Source organism: Protopterus annectens, chromosome 4.part0, assembly GCF_019279795.1.
Source record: "Protopterus annectens isolate FY-2018-M chromosome 4.part0, PAN1.0, whole genome shotgun sequence".
In the NCBI taxonomy this organism is placed as follows: Eukaryota; Metazoa; Chordata; order Ceratodontiformes; family Protopteridae; genus Protopterus; species Protopterus annectens.
Window position 1 is genome coordinate 1,308,966,093 of NC_056733.1, and position 20,759 is coordinate 1,308,986,851.

A 20,759-nucleotide genomic window follows, 5' to 3' on the forward strand; every position below is an offset into this window, starting at 1 on the left:
GTTTTTCAAATCCAAGTAATCAATTAGCATGCATACCACAGTAAAATACATTAGCAATGTGCTGACAGTGGTGAGATCACAGAATACAGGGATAAGGTAATTTCACTTTTCCTCCAGGATTGTGTGATTGTGTGATTGAGTCCCCTTTTTGCATGCTTACAGTACCTAAGCACTATTGTATGTTATCATTGTACATGATTTTGTTGACTATTGTGTTTCACTACCTACATTGCAGTGACATGGTGCTATGCATGTTTGTACTGTTTATGAATGGTGTGCTATGACCATCAAGCCCAATTACCTAAATCTCCAACCTATGCTATGGCAGACTAAGTTTATGGATGCCAAGACATGGAAGCAATGTTGTTCTATATGTGTATCACTCGTGTGATCTCATACATGGCCTGCCTATCTGTGTTGTGCCATTCTGTTGATCTTTTAAGTACTTTTTGCCTTAGCCTGGCCTTTTACTAAGCTTTTCTGCATGACTTATCCCTACTCCTCCCTGTTTTCCTCTTTATGTTCACCAGTTTCCATCTTTGACATTTTTAGTAAACTCTTGTCATATATGGCATGAACAAAGTTGTGTCTTCTTACTCAAACACACTAAACTGCAGCTCCATGCTTGCATGGGCACAACTGTGACCTAAACTGCTCTTCTGCATTTGTTGTTTATACTCCTTGCTGATCTTTCGTACAACATCCCCATCTTACTGACAGTCATTACTTCCTTAAGTATGCTTATATCAATTACTTTTGGTCTGCCTTTTGTAGCTGAAACAAAACAAAAAAGCACACCCATTTTAGAGAAATGGTAATCTAAATTCCACTATACTCAAAAGATCCAGTGAAAATGTTCTAGACAATTCTGTCCTGACTGAGGTATCCCAGTACTACCTGTGGCACTTTCTTAATGAACTTGTACAGTCAGCTGGCATGATTCAAAAAGTGATAAAATGAGTTTTTTATTGAGCACAAACAAAAGAGTTCATTTCTTATTTAATTTATTGATTTACTGTTTTAATTACTTAATTGCTTATTTATTTATTAAGTAATTATATACAATTGATAACTGGAACCATGCAGCTGGGATGTCTCCAAAATGGGTTAAAGCAAACAATACATTTCCATGCAGATGGATAGCATAGACAAGGAAAGTTAACCATTAAATATTCAATCTTGTAACAGCTGATCTAATATCACATAGAAAATCGTATATTAACTTAAAAGAAATATGTAGCTGATAAGCACTAAAGTTAGTCTATGATATTTAGACTTGCAATAAATTAATTACAGGATTAACAAGACAAGGAATCAGTGAAATAACATACAATGTTTGGCCACATAATTTAATATGTGATTTGATACTACATTGAACAAAAATCAGTTTAACTCTAACATGTAAGTAACGGCTGAAAAATAATATGAATATGCTAGGAGCCAATAGAAGAAATGGAAGAACAATATTAAATACAGTTGCACTTTGAAAAATCAGTAGATGCAGCTAGGATGCCAGGCACAGCAAGGAAATGACAGATAATACAGTTACTTACAAAGTAATGGAGTAAAACATAAAAGTATATCCTAGTCTTATCCGAATTTTATGTATAATATTTAACACTGAAAGCTGAATTAGTGTTTGGATGATGTAGATTAACGTGTTTGGATGATGTAGATTAACGTGTGTGTGTATATGCCTTTAAGAAGCTATCCAAGGGTTTGCACAAATGTATAAATACTGAACACGTGCAAGCTAGACTGCCATTTTGTAGTAAGCCGGTGAGATGTAAGCATGTATGTATGTAAGGCCTGTCTGTTAGCCAGGTTATTTGTATTTTATGATGCTGCTATCCATCCTGATGTGTTTCTATTTATTAAAGCATCCAACGAAATACCCCACCTGCTTGTCATCTATGTGAGAGAGAGAGAGAGAGAGAGAGAGAGAGAAAACCGAGTGATATGGAGTCAGAAGTGGCGTGTCTAAACGGCATGAAGTTAGAGGTGGCATGGCTAAAATTACTTAAGGCACTTGCTTGGAGCTGGAGGAATGTACAGCAGTTAGTCATCCCTAAAATATGCATACTTCGCAAAACAGGTCAGAATTGAATTTCAGATATTAAAACTTGTTCAGCACTATTTCTTTTCATATAATATGAAATGAGGCATACAGAATGTTCTAAATGATATTCACATAAATCGATATGTACAATATTGATAACAATATTCAAATTACTACAGAAAATGTTTGAAATAAAGTCTGAATTGCATAAAATGAATAAAATAAGGGGAAACAACCGCATTTTTGCAAAGCATGTATTTTCGTATTAAGCAAAGATATCTGAGTTATCAGAAGTGTATAAAGTGTTTGCATGTTTGTGCAGTATTACAGTAAAGCTATTTTGCAGAACTACAGCTATTACAGGGCATATTTCACAGAATACAGCCATTACAGAGCATATTTTGCAAATTACAGTATTTCAAAGAGTTTGTTGCACATTTGAATGTTATTACAAGCTCACAGAACAGTCTGTTCGTACATAAATACAAGGTCCATATTTTCAGCATGTTTGTGCATACCTTGTGGGCATGGCAGATGGATTTCAAAAAAAACAATGCACTTGTGTTTGACAGTAATATTGCTGAGAACTAGAGAGTGTTTGCGCAAGAGTATGACATATTCATACAGGCTGCCTTTTCTGATAAAGATGACCATACAAAGTCATTTATTCTGCTTAATTTACCCGGGTCAGAAGCCACAGAAAGGGAATGATAATGTGTGTATACACTTGCTATCTATGCAGGAGAGTGGGGAAAACCATCATATTGTTGTACATGCTGAGTCAAGGGAGGACTCTGACTCTGAGTGCTTAAAATGTAAATTTAGAGAAATGTGTAACCCCAGATGAATGTTACAATGGGAAGGCACTTATTTTACACAAGGGATCAAAAGCCTGGTGAAACTTTTGCAGCATATATAACTGACCTGAGGAACAAGGCTAAAACATGCAAATTTGGTGATTTAAGGAATGATTTGATAAAGGACAGACTTCTGTGTGGTATTAAAGTTGATGCCATGAGAAATATTTTGCTTCCTGACAGTGATTTAACTTTGAATAAGGCCATTGAGATTTGTCAGATATAAGAGCTCACAGAAAAGCACACAGATATGCTTACAAATGAGAACAGCTCTAAAAGGTTTCAGTGATAAAGCACATGTTGATAGTATGCAGTACAATATAAAAATAAACAGGCCCAAGCACATGGCAACAACTGTAGACCCTGCAGCACTCACAGGTAAACCCCAAAGCTTTCCAGCAAATTCTAGAGTTTACACAGTCTCACTGAAGCATAAGTGTAAGTCAGCAAACTCAAAGTATGCACCACAACCTACTTTCATTGCCAACTGTCGTAACTGTGGTGGAAGTCATGAATCTAAAAGGCAGACATGTTTAGCTTTAGGTTAACAATGCCACAAATGCAATAAATGGAATAATTTCAAAAGGTTTTATAAATCAAAAGGCCAACATTGTTTTATTAAAAGGGAATATTTTAAGAAATTAGTTGATCGATTAGAGAACTGTAACCCTAGTATTTATGTTGATGGTGTGTCAATACTTCATGAAACAGTCAATGTAGTAGATTTAAGGGCAAAGAATGAAGTATTTTGTACTGTTCGGATAAATGGCAAACCCATAGAGCTCAAAGGTGATACAGGTTCCAGGTGCAATGTTATGTCAGCAGAAACATTTGCTATAGTGTGTCAGGGTGAAAGGGTTGACTTGGCAAGGTGTGCGAAGCTTGTTGCATATGGAGATGAAGAAATTCAGACTAAAGGCTCAGCAGTGCTTTCATGCTACTCTGCTGGAAGAAGCTACGATTTGTTATTTTATGCAGTCAAGAGGCACATCCAGTCATTATTAGGGCTCAGAGACAGTTTAAAAATTGGGACTGCTTTCATTTAGTAAGGAAGTCCATCATGTTAGCTTAAAAGAGCACTACTCTAATTTTTCCCAGTACATTTTTTCCACCTGTGCTGATCTTTTCAAAGACAAATTAGGGATGCTTCCAGTTGTGTACTCCATGAAATTAGATCCAGAGGTCAGTCCAGTTATCAGCTAGCATGCAAAGTGGTGTGACAAGGTGTGATTTTTTCCAGTCAAAACTCCAACTGAATGGGTATCTTCCATAGTGGTAGCTCATAAGAAAAGCTCAGATGACATCAAGATATGTATTGATCCATGAGATTTGAACAAAGCATTAAAAAGACTTCATCATCCAATGCGCACAGTCAAAAAAGTCACAGCCTTGATGCCAAATGCCATTATTTTTTCTGTCCTAGATGCAAAGAGTTCATTTTGGCAAATTCAGCATGACAAGAAATCATTGCTCACTACTTTCAGTACTCCATTTGGCAGGTACAGATTTTTGAAAATGCCATTTGGAATAAATTCTGCAAGTGAAGTTTTTCAGCGTGCAATGGAGTAAATTTTTTCTGGCTATCCTTGTGCTATTCTAGTAGATAACATACTGGTAGGAGGTCATGATGAAACAGAGCATGACATAAACCTCAGAAAAGTTCTAGAAAGGACACGTCAAGTGAATCTTAAGCTCAATCCACACAAATGCAAGTTTAGGTTACAAGAAGTTACTTATGCTGGTCATTTATTTACAAGTACAGGCCTATGACCAGACCCTTTGAAACAAACAGCCATTCTTGAGATGCCAGCTCCAGACAATGTTCAAGCCCTGCAATGTTTCCTTGGCATGGTCAACTATCTAGGCAAGTTCATTCCAGACTTAAGGCAACTATCAACATCACTCAGAGAGCTGACATGTAAAGATGTATCATGGTCTCGGTTAGAGCAACACCACAGAGCAATTGAAGTCCTGAAACAGAGAATTGCTAGTCCACCAACTCTCAGATATTATGATGTTCACAAGCCAGTTACGCTTTCCTTTGATGCTTCACATTTTGGTCTTGGTTCAGTCATTCTGCAAGAGGATCAACCTGTTGCCTATATATTGAGAACTCTTACCCAAACTGAGATGCACTATGCCCAGATCAAGAAAGAGCTTTTGGCAATTGTGTTTGCATATTCAAAGTTCCATGATTATGTTTATGGTAGACCTATCCCAGATCAAAACAGACTATTGACCTTTAGTCAGTATCTTGAGAAAGCTTATGCATTCATCTCCAGCCCGACTGCAATGTATGATGCTGAGATTGCAAAAGTATTTCAATCTTGTCTACAAGAAAGGCAAACTTCTTTATCTGGCTGATACATTAAACAGATCACCCAGAAAGACCACAGAACAGCACGAGAATAAGAACCTTGATTTTGAAGTCATGGAAGTGAGAAATTTTTCTTTCACCATGTCTTGATGAGCTGAGAGATTACACAGCCACAGATCTAGTTTTAAAGAGGCTCAACCACTTTATCAATCAAGGATGGCCATCAAAGCAATCTAGTTTACCTCAAGAAGTGCAACCTTATTTTTCATACAGAAATGAGATTTTTGGCTGACAACTGTATCATTATGAAAGGTCCAACAGTATTTCTTCCAAAGTCCTTGCAACCAGAGTATATTACATTTTGCATCATGGTCACCCAGGTACCGCTTCTACCAAAAGAAGGGTGAGAGGACTAATATTTTGGCCTTCTACATTACAAGACATTGAGAAAGCACTTTCATCTTGTTCAATATGTAATAGTACAAAATCACATCAGTAGAAGGAACCCCATCAGCTTAACCAGATTTGGGAACTACCTTGGTCGACAGTAGCAATGGACATTTTCGAGTGGAATGGTCAACATTATTTGGTGTTAGTACACGCCTACTCCAATTGGTTTGAGATTGACCTACTTCTTAACCTAGCATCCAGTACTGTCATTACTAAGATGAAACATCATTTTGCAGTACATGGTAGTCCACACAAAGTTATTTCTGACAATGGCACTCAGTTTATAAGCCAACAGTTCAAAAGATTTGCTGAAGAATGAGACTTTACACATGTCACAAGCAGCCCTGAGTACCCGCATTCAAACGGTTTGGCAGAATGTGCAGTTCAAAATGCAAAAGAGTTACTAGAGAAGTCAAGATGAGATAATAGTGATGTTTTCCTGAATCTCTTGAATCTGAGAAATGTTGCTTGTGATGAGCATCTTGGTTCACCTGTTCAGAGACTTCTGGAGAGACAAACCAGAACCACATTACCAATCACTAGTCAGTTGTTGGTTCCGTGTGTCAAGACCAACAGACCAGTGAAAGCCAATCTTTTGAAGAAGTGCCTAATCCAAAAGTCCTACTATGATAAGACCAACAAACCACTCAATCCATTATGAGAAGGGAAATGGTAAGGATGCAAATGTCCAGAGGTTATGATCGGATTGGTGTCATGAAGAATATTTGCCCAGAGCCAAGATCATACATTGTGGAATCACAAGGAGCAATCTTTAGGCAGAATCAGAAACATTTGAGACTGGTGTTTGAGCCTATACCACAGCACACAGCCTGTGAGAAAGACTCTTTATCTCAGAGTGAATTGTCCAGTGTTCCAGTTCCTGAGGAAGTTCCAGAGTACATTCCAATTCCTGTGACAAATCTAGAAGTTTCTGATATGAGTTGTGCACTGCAGACTGTCCTTGTTGCTAAATTTGGTCCAAACTGTTATGTTATGAGATATGGTTGCATCTCTAAACCCTGGAACAAATATGAAGCAACTTGGACATGAACATTGTGTTTTGTTTCTGATGTATATAGTAATGCATATCTAACTCTAATATTGTTTTTACAAAGGGCAATCTTTTTAGGAGGGAGGATGTAGATCAATGTGTATATATACCTTTAAGAAGCTATCCAAGGGCTTGCACATGTGTATAAATACTGAGCACGTGCAAGCCTGACTGTTTTGTAGTAAGCCATTCAGATGTAAATATGCATATATGTAAGGTCTGTCTGTTAGCTAGTTCGTTTGTATTTTATGATGCTGCTGTCCATCCTGATGTATTTCCATCTCTTAAAGCATCTAAATGAAATACCCCGCCTGCTTGTCATCTGTGTGTGTGAGAGAGAGAGAGAGAGAGAGAGAGAGGGAGACAAGCAACAGATGGGAAGTATGACAGTTTAATCGATACCACAGTTATAAATCTAGGTGGGTAGTTAGTAGAAATTTGAATTTGTTGATGTGTTTTGTTTCTTATTTTTATGCAGAGCTTATTTTCTACAGATTTCCTTTATAGTCTAATAACAGAGACATTTCCAGTGTGTGTGTGTGTGCTAGATAAAGAATAAATCCCACAAACGATACCAGGATTACATGATTATGTTAGCTAGGGATGGGTAGACAGGATTTCAGATAAATTTCTGAACAGTGCATTATTGATTAGATCTATGATGGTAACTGAATTCAAGACAACCAAGTTCCAAAGCTGATTTAACAATCAGGCGCTTGATTATTGCATCACAGAAAAAGTTGGGCCAGTCTGTTGTAAGATTGTTCTAATTTGTTAAGCACAGGAAAGGTTATACTAGTCTGGAAATGGGAAGAGTATGATAAAGGTGGAAGGTAATACAATCTGACTGTGGCAGTTCCAATTTTGTCTGTTAAGAAGGGTTTTGCTTTGTACAGTCTGGATAAAGTTAGGTTGGATTTGATGATTGCATTTTGCATGTGAATGTGGAACCTGTGCTGACTTTTTAATTTAAGCCTATTATCTTGGTGGTGTCCAGTTCCTGAATAAGTAGAAATCTATTGGAGTGATATGTTAGTAGAAAATGGTACCATTAATTAAAGGTTGTGGATTACATAGAGAGTTTACTGCTGGTAGTGTCTATTCATAAAATCCAGAGGGAAAAAGTGTTCAGGATGCTAGCATGTCAGTTCAGAAAACTGTGCAACATTCCTGCAGAATATGTCTTTGAGTCAAAACTAATGTACATATGTAAAAAAATATATCATGGAGCAGACCAGAATTATAGAATGGTCTATTGCCTTTACTGAAACATGTCATCACTTTATCTAAGGAGGAATTATTTATATAGCTCTTTTCACAGACCCTGGAGATTCTAACCTGTTGAAAATCAAGAAGCACCAATAGGTTAACCACAAAAACAGGTGTAGATGGTAGAATGTGCTCCAAAATTAACTTTAATAAAATGATTAGTGGTTTTGTTGAGTAAAATACAAAACTTCATCTGATCTAACGTCTTACCATTGTAATCTTAAATCCAAATGTACCACAACTATGCATACTTACTTCTTTTCATTTGAGAAATTGCACAGGTACAACCTTTAATTTTCATTATAATTTCTAATTAACTGGTTAGTTGTTTTGCTGCACTAACAACATGAATCAAAATGTTACACTTTCTCTCAGTGCAGATATGGTAACACAGCTTGCAGTGGTGTGAGTTTTTAGTGTGGAAACAGTGAAAGGAAGTATCATTGTGCTAGATGTAAACATAATAATTTTTTTTAAAAACAGGAAGTTAATAAGTACATACATCATTTAAAGGCTAGGCAAAGAATGATTTCTAATGTATAATTCTTTGCAAATGCATTGATGGGTTTCTAAATACCTGTAAAACTTATGTATATACATGGATTCACTTCATAATCTTGAAATACTGAAATATTGAATTTCAGTATCTCGAGACCATGAAGTGAAAATCCAAATAACCAAAACCACAAAACTACGACACCCAAACTCCCAAAAACACAAAACCGCAAAAAGACACAACACACACTACACAACACATACAAACACACACACCTCCCGATACTGTACAAAAAGCAATACAACACACACATACACACACACACACACACACACACACACACACACACACACACACACACACACACACACACAACTAAACAAACACACACATCTACCCTTACTATATGCAGGGGGCAAGCCCCCCTGAAACCCCCATGTGGGAGGCTGCGCCCTCCACATCCCCCTACTAATATATACTAACTCCGAGGTCACACTATACTCCATAACATAGACAACCCAGAACTACACATTCCACACTCCCCCCCAGACAAACATACATCACAGACATACAAACACCACCACTCCCAACATAAATATATATACATATAGTGGTATCATGCCAATGGGAACATGTAAACAGTAATGAGCACAGAAGGCTAATGCCCCCAAAATGTCTTAATAATCTAGAGCTCTGCATTTCTCTTTTCAGTTTAAGATATCTAGTGTGCAAAAAAATAAATAATTTAAAGAAATGGAGTGGATCTGTGACTTACAAACTCAATGAATGTTTCATTTAAATATACAGAAAGACACTTGGCAAGGTAAAATTAAAAAATGAAGAAAAGACTTACGCCGTGGATCATTTGAATTTGACTAAGAATATTTGTTTATTTCAAAACAGAGTCATGTAATGCAGAAATCTAACATTTTATTAACTTATAGTGTGAGACCAGATGGACCTTTACTCAGCTTTAGAAACTTAACATAGACTCTGGTTATATAAGTGATGTTTTCATTTGAAAAAAAAATCTTCCCTGAAAAATAATTGAATAAAGATGGCTATCCAATATAACTTGGACCCATGAAGGGTAAGTATTACAAGCACTTTTCTTGGTGCAAAACTGGCTAAAATAGAAAAGTGGACCATTGGTATTCTAATATGAATAGGACTAAACATTATCTGGGAATATAAGAAAACTGGAGTCATGCTGCAGTGTTTATACCTGCACACAGGAAGCACTATGGTTGTGTCTGTGTGGGAACCAGAAGGAATTCTTGAAATAGAAATACAGTTGCTATGCATTCAGCTTTGCAAATCATTCAATTTAAATCCTGCTAACAGGACCCAGCACAAGTTTTAGAAAGAGAATAATAACAGAAATACTAAGTAATTAGAAGTTTTGCCTCTGAAGTAAGTACATATATTTTACCACATGTCATATAACATCATTGTACCGTAACAAATAATAACTCTTGGGGTTAAGGTAAAAAATCTCTAAGGCTGAATTTGCCACTTGTACTCTCCTCCAACACCAATACCCTTACAGTTACCAGGAGCGGCCCTAGGTCAACTGGTGCCCTAGGCAAAAGGGCTCCACGGTGCCCCCGCCACATTATCTGGTGCCCCCATCCTGGTCTACCTATACCAAATAAATACTGGAAAAGTGCCCCTGCTAGACCGGCGCCCTAGGTGGCTGCCTAGTTGGCCTATGCCTAAGGCCAGCTATGCAGTTACCACAACCTCAAAACCAAGTACCTCTGTCATCAAAATGTATTCTACATGAGCAAAATTTATATTCAGTTCTCAGGCAAATATGTAGTCTACTCTACAAGTCCTTTAAGCAGAACAAAAGTACAAGAAGGTTATATGCTCTCACACATAGACACCTGTCTTCTGGAAATAACACCTGAATCCGTAATTCCCTCCTTGTGATTCCAGAACAACCACTGACAGTAGTATGGCTGAACAGAACAAATCATTAGCAATACACTGAAAAAAGGAGACACTCTGTAGAACAGGAAAATGATAGCAGCTACAGATATAAATTCAGAGTAGCTATGGCAAGAATTATATCAAGTAATTAAGAGAGAATGTGGTCTAATTATCTTCAGTGATGTGTGCAGTCTCTGTTAGCTGGCACCTCTCACTGCTCATCTGTGGCTTCTGAAATGAGTCAGTAATCCATTCCTAGACTCACAGGTCTGTTCAGCAAAGCTACATGTTTCTGTGCTAGAAAAGAAATCAGTTTTTGGGCGCTGTTTTACTTCCTGCATTATGTTTTGGTTTCAGAAGCAACTTGGTTTCTTTCAAAGGAGACTAACAATTAATCATTCTACAGTAAATAATGAGCTAGTCTGACATCCAGTAGCTGTATCACTACATCACTTCCTTACATAAATCAGTTTCCATTATCTTTTTATTCAAATATTTCAGTAACAGTAGTTTAAAATATACTACCCCAAGTCAAAACAGCTAAGAATAGCCTCTTTGCTTGGTTACTGTATCAATGTAATAATTGCTCTAAATAAATTTTAGAACATAGCATCCTGAACCCAAAAGTTGGATAACATTCTCACATTTAACATGCATGCCCATCTTCTTCCTTGCCACATATTAATAACTCATAACTGCTTAACTGATAGGTTGCTACTATGTGGCATAATCACTTACATCAGTTGTTTAGTTACAAGTAGAGCAGGTCCCTTTCCTGTCACTCTTCAAATGCAGTTTGAATCAATGGATGGGGAATTGCAAATTCACACCTGGGGTAGTGCCTATGTCCCTATGGACAGGGGCAATCTGCAACATACACAAGGCGTAGACACAAACCCATGTCCTTCTCTCACCGCTAGGGGCCATATATTGGATAAAATCTGGTTATATTAGCTATGCTTGTAAGGGCTCTTAGGCTATTAGCATAGTAATCTCCTACAAATCTATGGACAAGTGTTACCACTGTTAACTATGAACTTATGAAAAGGAAGAACCAAATCTCTAAGGTTGGAGGTTACCATAATGGTTAAGGTCTTTACCTTCTAAACACAAGGTTGTTGTTGTTGTTGTGTCTTTCAGCTTTTCCCGGTTAGGGGTCGCCACAGTGAAACTCCGGTCTGCTAATGATTGGTAGTTGATTTTTACGTGCTGGGTTACCAGCCCTGACGCACAACCTTCAATGAAGGTACGCCCATTCATGCATGTCTCCTCGCAGAAGACGCTCTAGCTGAGAATCGAACCGAACAGCGTCTTACTCTGAGGCGACAATGCTACCGCAGCACACCAAGGTACAGGGTTTAATTCTCATCTTTGTGGAAGCATAGTTAAGCTTAAAAAAGCTCCCTGAGGTCATTAGCCTAGCAATTACTTGTAAATTGCTGATCTCCTGTTACTTTCTGAAGTATTGGCAAGAACAACAGACATGCTCAAAAAACTAGAAATGTTTCCTCTTCATAGTGTTACAGGTTGTTTTTTAGTAGAAACAAGTAATTGGAGGACAATTCCTGAAGCAGTGTTTCCAGCATATATTATCACCAGCAAAGGTCAATACATATAAATATACATATATATATATATATATATATATATATATATATATATATATATACGGATTCCCTTCACAAGCTCAAACTTTGAACATTTTTTATGGAGATCGCCATACAGTGAGGAATGGGAAATTTATTGTTTTCCTCACTGTAGTGCAATCTTGGAGTTGGTATATTTATTTAGCAGGGAGTGTGAAGGGTGCAGGGGGGCTTACCCCCTTAGAAAAATGTAAAAAAACATGTTTTATTACAATTTCAAAGTTTTGGAACGCTTGTGAACTAGATCCATGTATATACACGTGTGTACTATATTTCAATGGTAATACACAGATCGTTAGTGGAGATAATGATGGCAATCTTATGTTCTAATGTACAGCATTCTTTCCACAGTTCCATGAGGTTTTAATCAGTACCATTACAGGAAGGAAATACATACAGTTAAAAAGTACCCTGAGCCCATTTATTTAATAACTTATTCCCCTTCAATTAAGAATTAATATGTATGTATGTGCTTGTGTGTGTGTGTGTGTGTGTGTGTGTGTGTGTGTGTGTGTGTGTGTGTGTGTGTGTGTGTGTGTGTGTGTGTGTTTGTGTGTGTGTGTGTGTATGTGTGTGTGAAGATCAAATTGTAAGTGACATCAAGGTCAAATATGTCATGCACATCTCCTAAAGGTAGGCTAGATGACAGAGAAAGTGATTTTGACGAGGGACTGTCTTGAGAACTGGATGGTGAGTTGGTCTGATGTCGTGATCTACTTGATGCAAGTCATCCTGCATACACTGATCTGACAGTGCTGTGGAACTCAGACTGCAAATGAGAAGTTCTGGTAGATGTAGATGAATGCTGGCATGGCCTGCATGAAATCTGTTGTGCTTTTTCTCCCATACTAATTACAGTATTTTCTTCAGAAGCACTTGTAGCCTTATGTTATCTGCCTCCAGGTGTCCTGACAATACCCCATCCTCTTCCCCTTCCAAGACTGACTCCTACTTGAGTCTGGTAGGTCTTGACTACTGTACAAATGGAGGCGGTAACTGATGCATGGTGTGCCACCATGCTACATAATAGTGTGACCATGGCAGTATGCATACTCCCTGCCACTTCCATGTAATACTGCAAATTCTCATTCATACCCTAGAGGACTTTGACCATTTCCAGTTGACTCTCTGTGGCAGTGTTCTGAGCCCTAACAATGTCATGGAACATTTGTTGCAGGGCAGCCAATGCTTTACATGTTTTCCTGGGTAGCTGTGAAAAAGTCATGCACCTGGTCTTCATCTGGGTTCTGAGATACTGGGATAGAGGTGCATGGGTTTCCTCCTGTATAAGTATGAGTGTAATGTCAGCATGTACTTGACTTTGTGATGCACTCCACTTCCTGCAGAGTTATTAACATGACATGTAGTCTGAGATCATGTCGTTAAACTTGGGGACTGCGTGCCACTTTCCTCATTAATATAACTATGTTATCAAAAAAACATCTTCAACAGCCATTCTGTTGCTGATATCCAGCAAATTTATTGGTACAGTGGAACTGTTTATTTCCACTGCCGACCCTGTAAAATGGATTTGAAAACATTACTAATAAAAAAGTAGCATACACTACCATTTTCTGAGTAAGGAGATGATGGGGACACTTACCATGCACACTGCCTTCGTTGTCATTCTTGATAGATGTGGAGGGTTCACCTGTCAACTATAGTTGTCTGGTGTTTAATATAATAATTTCAGGTTAGCATTCAATTCCCTATATAAATATTTGTTACTGTTCTTAAACCAATGTTCCTTAGTAGATGTGTGCTGCTGATGTACATGTTGGTAATAGCCAGTGTCCACACCACCTGTAATCATTTTCTGTGTCACAGTCATCCCCAAGAGCAGAGAGCAGTCTTCTTCATCTGGTTGTAAAGGGATAAGTGTTGGAGGCTCCAACAGTACTGCATACGCAATGGCACTGTTCATCGTCTTGGCTCTGGCATATCCTACCATATCATATGACTTCTTTTTAATTTTTGGTTCTTTCCACAAACCACATTGTTGCCCATTACAACTTCATACCAAGCTTTTACCCTCTCAACTTGTTTGGGCCACTCTTTATCAAATAGATGTTTGCAGATGTCATAAGGGCTGTCATGAGTATGTGGTTTTCCTTGTAGCTGAAATTGTCCTTTCACTACCTTGATTCCTAGTTTTGTATTATTACTACACATAAAAATATGCCAAAACTTTTGATGTAATCATCCACAAGAATGAAAGCATGCCTGTCATCCTCATCAAAAAAAGTTAGTTATGTGACACAGACCCCATAATTATATACACATGTACAGTCTCAGTCCAGCCAAGTAAAGTTGTGCTGAGGTAATTTTGCACTATCAAGAATACATTCACAATAGGAAGGCAAGCAGTTTGTTAGCAGATCCATCTTCTTTCTAGCCCCTACTACTTTCTTATTTACATAATGCTGTCACTTTTCATTAGAAATCTCCCGGTAAAGACATATGTTAAGCCATCCTTGCCACTTCATTAATTTGCAATTAAATCACTGCATTTCTAGCATGCATGCACGCATAGCCATTAAATGACAACAAAATAGCTGATTTTCTTGGTGATCACTAATCATTTTCACTGTTGCTGCTGTAATGATTTTCCATTTACTAATGACAACTTTCCAGTATCCACTAAAACCATTGTAATATGCCCATTATATATCAGTAAACCAAATATTTCTTGAAGTGAACTCAATGATATTGCATCATTTTGAAACTGTTTCATATTAATTTGTAATACTTCTATAATTTTGTCTTACTTTAAAAATTCCATGGTTTCCTAAATCATTTGCCACCTAACTCAAGTAATCAGAAGCTAAGATGGAAGTATTAAACCTATTCATATAAGTTCAGGGTCATTTAAGTATTGGTATGCAAATTAGGCCCTTTTACATTTATCTGAATGAACTGCAGTAATATGAGAACGTGCACAGCAACTTATGCATGCAGTTAGATCTCAGCTATTAGTTAATGTGTCCTTGGATTTTAGTAGCAAAGTCCTCAGGACTCCTCATCAATCCCCAGAATGCTACGGGAATGCATGGATAGCCTCAGTTATTTGACCATGTTTAGAAAATGCGAAATGTAGTCAAATGCATGTGAGTTTGCATAATCATGGAGTATAATGCCTGCCCATCTAGCATCATCTTTCACAACTTATCACCTCAAATCACTCAACATTTACTGAAAGTTGGTACTCGCACACACAGAAATATTTATTTTTGCAAAAGCTTCCCACCACTCTAAAAAAATAATAATATTGTTGCTATACTGCATGAGGAATGCATAAATGACTTTCAGGTGTAATATTCCAAAAAGTTAACAAAAATAACATACAGCAGCAGCAGTAGCAAGTATAACCATAAGGCCTTCTTCAGCTACGTCAGAAGCCTCAAGGGCAGCACACAGCACTGTGCTGAACTGGTGGTTAATGGTGCCACATTCACCGAGCCTGGCGATATAGAGAATCTGCTCTCACAATAAATGTCTCTGATAGGTAGAGGTCAACAGTAAGTAAATTAATGTCTGACTAACATACCCACCCCCCCAGCTATCAACAAGGATCAGGTCCTGGTGGTGCTCACTAAGGCCAAAAACAGTGTTTCAGTGGGCCCTGACAATATCTCTGGTTGCCTCCTAAATAACTTAAAACAAGACCTAGCAGAACTGCTTGAGGCACTCTTCAACTACAGCTTCAAAATGGGTTATGTGCCAGGTGAATGGAGTACTGCAATGGTCATCCCTCTTGGACCATGATCTGACCCTGGGAACTATAGACCTATCAGTCTGGAAAGTCTGATATGCAAAGCCATGGAATGAATTATCATGAATATGATCAATGAGGACATTGGCAACCTATAGACACTGGAACCATCGAAGTTTGGCAAATTCACCTCCAGTCTGGCTCCCATGTCTCTGATAGGTAGAGGTCATCAGTAAGTAAATTAATGTTTGACTAACATACCAACTAACACACATCTTACACACACATAACCCTTAGCTACCTCTTTACTAACATAACTCACCATATAGGCATCCAAGGAGCTCATGGACAAAACTGAGTTGTACTGCATGGCTATGCTTGTAAAGACCCTGGTGGTCATTAGCCTAGAATAAACCTATGAACCTGTGAAGAACTCTTCATTTCATTAAGCTTTGTTAAAGTCCTTTACACAAATGTGGAATTTTGACCAAGCTAAATGTCTTTTTGTGGCACTAAGGCCTCATTTAAGCCACCTGATGGAAATCTTTATGTCAAAATAAGGTTAACTCTCACTTTGGTTCATTCTTCAAAGAACATGTTGTCAGTGTCATATAAAATACAAGTACAATTGCAGCTACAAGGAGAATGAATCTTAAATGTATCACTCAATGGCAGAGTGACAACTACTGCATTCTGCCTGGTACAAAGTGATCATGGGTCACATCTCAACCATGAGATTTCTTCAGACATAGGGATAATACAAGTCAAGTACACTTACAGCATTCACCACTTTACCCTGCTTATGGCAGGCATTTCACAGGACACTGTCCTGGTATCATAAATTGAGTCAGAAAGTTTAGGAACTTTAAAGTTCAATTTCGCTTCCAGCCATTTGCTCAACTAGTACTCCAACTGTACTGGCACATTTCCTTTTTATATTCATGGATGTTCACAACAAACTGGAACAGGAACTGTGGTACCAGAAAGACCAAGAGATCATTCTGAAAGATAAAGATCCACCTCCATGGGTATATTTCACTGCACTAGTGCCAAAACAAATAATCCACAAAAGATATGGATTTGTGTGGATATTTATTTGCAGACATAATGGCACCTAAAGTAAAATACATTACAAAATTGTTAATATGCCAGGCATAAAAGCCAGACAAGTTTTACCTTTGGAATTTTATCAGATGCTGAAAAATTTTCACAACAATATCTGATATCTGATCTATGTGATCTATGGAATTTCCAGAATAAGAAGTTTATGTAATAATTTTCTGGTTTGACCATATGAATGAATTGTAGTACGTAACTAGAAAGGGTATTCTAGACACATATTGAAAATCTCACACTCGACAATGACAGTTTGAATTTTACAAAACAACTTAAGACCATTACAAAGAAAGGAATCCTAACAGATTCAATGAAGATTGAAAAAATACCAAGCGTGTGACATCTTCAATAGCTAAAGGAAGTGAACAACCTCTTTGGGGTGGTGAAATATATCTGCTTTAATCCAGATTTTTAATAGTCATGTATCCTTTGCAAGAGCTTCAAAAATTATAGTGTCCCTGGAAAAGAGATGCATACATAGACCCTAAACACATTGAAATTAAAACAACAAAAGGATCCATACATGGCATGTATTAAACCACATAGATAGACAGTTATTAATGTAAGTGTAAGTGCAGTTCATCCTGGTGAAGTACAATACACACTAGTGCATAATGAAACAGAACACACTAGTGCATAATGAAACAGAGCACACAGGGTACTTACCTAGGAGGAAGTGAGGCATTTCCAAACAAAAGGACTCCAAACTATTGTTGGTAGTATGAAGCTAAAGTTTCAGTGTGTACCTTTATGTACTCAGTTGAACTCACTACTACGGATGGATGAAATTTCCTTCTGAGGGAAATTAGATTGCTTATCCTGTAGTTATCCCAGTCCATCATGACTGATCCTGTACACAAAAGACATCCGGCGATAGCCAAAGTGAAATAAGTATTATAAAGTAAATAAAGTAAAGTTCCCAAGGAAAACCAAGCCAATGTAAAAGATGTTAGCCTAAAGTTTCCCCTGTTAGTCAACCATATCCAACACAAACCATTACAGATATCAATACTACCAGTGGGTGCTTGGTAACAGAACTGTCTTGACTTTGATATCATCTTCAAATAAGTGAATATCTTCTTAGAATTATGAATGAATTCTCTAGATTTCTACATTTGAAAACTGTAAAGTCACTTTCAAAAACTTTATTTTCTCTTCTCTTTAAGCTCATTTTGACCACTGGACTACCAAAGCAGAAAAACATCTAACAACAACCCTCCATGCTCCATGCTCAGATACTGAGAAGTTGCAAATACCAAGTGCCCAGAAATCCATGAGAAGTTGCAAATACCAAGTGCCCAGAAATCCATGGATAGCATTAACAGTCAAATAAAATACAAAAAGCATCTCTAGAACAAAAGTTTAATGAAAAGGTTAAGTACTTCCATCTACAAAATAAATTAGGACTTTATCAAAGTTTGTCATTATACTGTTTTTGTCAGTTTAGTATTGGAATGTGAAAACCCCATTAGTCGACCATTTAAAATGTCAACGCTAAATGTGGAAATATGGCCTGCCAAAAGGTAAATAAATCTAAAATGAATACATCAACAACTATGGTTCGATGTATTCGATATAGCAGGAGGTGGCGTCATACACCTCCTGCTATGAACATTAACGTACCATTAGACTTTACAGTCAATGGTAAGTTAATTCCACTGTTTTGCAGGGAGGCAACACCCCCTTCAACCCCAAGTGGGGGCTGTGCCCTTCACATTAAATATACCAACTCCAACATCGCTCTTCAGTGAGAAAATGGAGTCATTCCTTGTTTCTCACTGAAACGCGATCCCTCTGTACAATGTCGAACCTAAATGCTCGACTGACACTACTTGTTCAGTGCAGTGTAGTCAATCAATTTGGGTTCAACATTCTGCCCACTTGGAAACTGCAAGTCAACCATATGCTGGTTGACTAATGCAGTTTCCAAGTTTTAATAGTAAACTTTTTTGTCAAGTGTTTATTAATAATTAAGCATGTTAGTAGTAATTCAGTGGATTGACAGCAATGTATTTAATATGCAAAATGTTAATTAGTCATTATTGAGTCACATGACTTTCCATCATTTTTTAAATGAGCTTCTAGTTTGTTATTTCATGGTTTTCATAAAGACATTATGTGGTTAATACTGAGAAGTTTTTCAACTAAAGTAGTTTTTGACATAGACATATAAAGCCATGTTGGATTTATGGCAGTATTATTATGGGAAGGTTCATGACAACTATTGCAAAGGCTGTTAAAATATCAACTCTGGATGAATATCCCTGAAAGCAATACGTACACAGGCTCCTGCCTGCCTTCTGAACTCCTTTACTTGCAGACTAGCATTTATAAGCAATTACATCCATCAGAGAGTTTAATTTGCTTAAGCGGATGTTTAGTGACTGTGGACATCATGAATCCTTGCTAAATACAGTGCAAGAACTTATTTGGGCAGCGAGACATGGCAGATATAACTGTATTTTCCGGTATGGTTTGCCATGTGATATTCCAGTGGAACCCCTAGTTGATTCTACTAATTCCACTAATCATACACCACACTCTTTATGGAATAATATGGTGCTGCACTACAGCTTGGATGTGAAGCAAATTGAACACATTATGAAGAAGACCATGAATTTGTTCAACTGTTAAGAAGATACAAAAAGACTAAGTGTGGCACCATTACGTTTCACTTACAGAAACAAACCCAACATTAAGAGTATTCTGGAGACAGAGTCAAATACTCAACAGAGGGATTTTCCCTTAATGGTTAAATGTGGTCGCTGTCCTCAGTGTTGCCACATTGAAGCCAAATATGAAGGGACAATCTTTGACAAAATTAAGAGAGGTGGTAGGGGGTGGAAAATTTTCTTGTACCTCTGACAGACAGAGTGGTTTACTTGGCTACGTGCTCTCAGTGTTTGGCTTTTTACATCCGAAAGACTGACAATGCTTTAAGCCATAGAATTTACCAGCACTTGCTTTAAACCATAGAATTTACCAGCACTATTATTTTATTAAACATACAGACGATAAGAATACCCTTGCCAAAAATTCCGTGCTGTGTGCTGTTTTCAAATACTTTACTTTCTCAGTAACTGGGCAAGTGAGGGCTTCCCCACTCTTTGGTAAGTAGAAAATCAAACTTTTGAACTCGGAATTATTTTGACAACTTAAACTAGATCCCATTAACACACCCGGTATTAATGAAAACATGTCTATCACCAGCAAGTTGAAAAGATGTGCTAATAAATTATGATCTTCTGTATATGTTCATATTTTTTATAAACCAGTGGATTATATTGTACTTTTATTTTATTTTATTCTATGCTTCAACTGAGTTTTAGTTTTACTTGATAATTCTGAGTGCCCTTTAAGGCCCTTTAAAGTTATTTTACAAGGCTCCTTGCCTTTTTCACATGAGATGCTAAGTGGAGAACTTTGGAGGTGTGTCACTTCCTGAATGTTTTTAACATGATCTCTTTCTTCTAGCAATGGTTCTGATGATGCCTACAGGTGTAAAGGAAAGCACTTAACCGTATTTGTGGGTTATTAAAGTTTCATTGAATTTTGGCAGCTGTATTACCGGAGTTTGTGGTTCATAAAATGAAATATATGTGATGATAAACCACTGGAAGCAGTAAAAAAGGACCAGCAAATCACTGTAAGCATATATACATTCAAAGTTCATTTTTTGCAGACATTTCTTTATATACTATGACTTAATTTCACCTCAAGTGTCCCATTTCAGTAAAAGCAGTGACTCAAACATGGAAGAAATGGTGATAAATAGGATAACAGTTTTCAACACTTCACACAAAAACTATCCAGCTTGATAATTCTCATTCAGACCTGCTGCTGTTTAACAG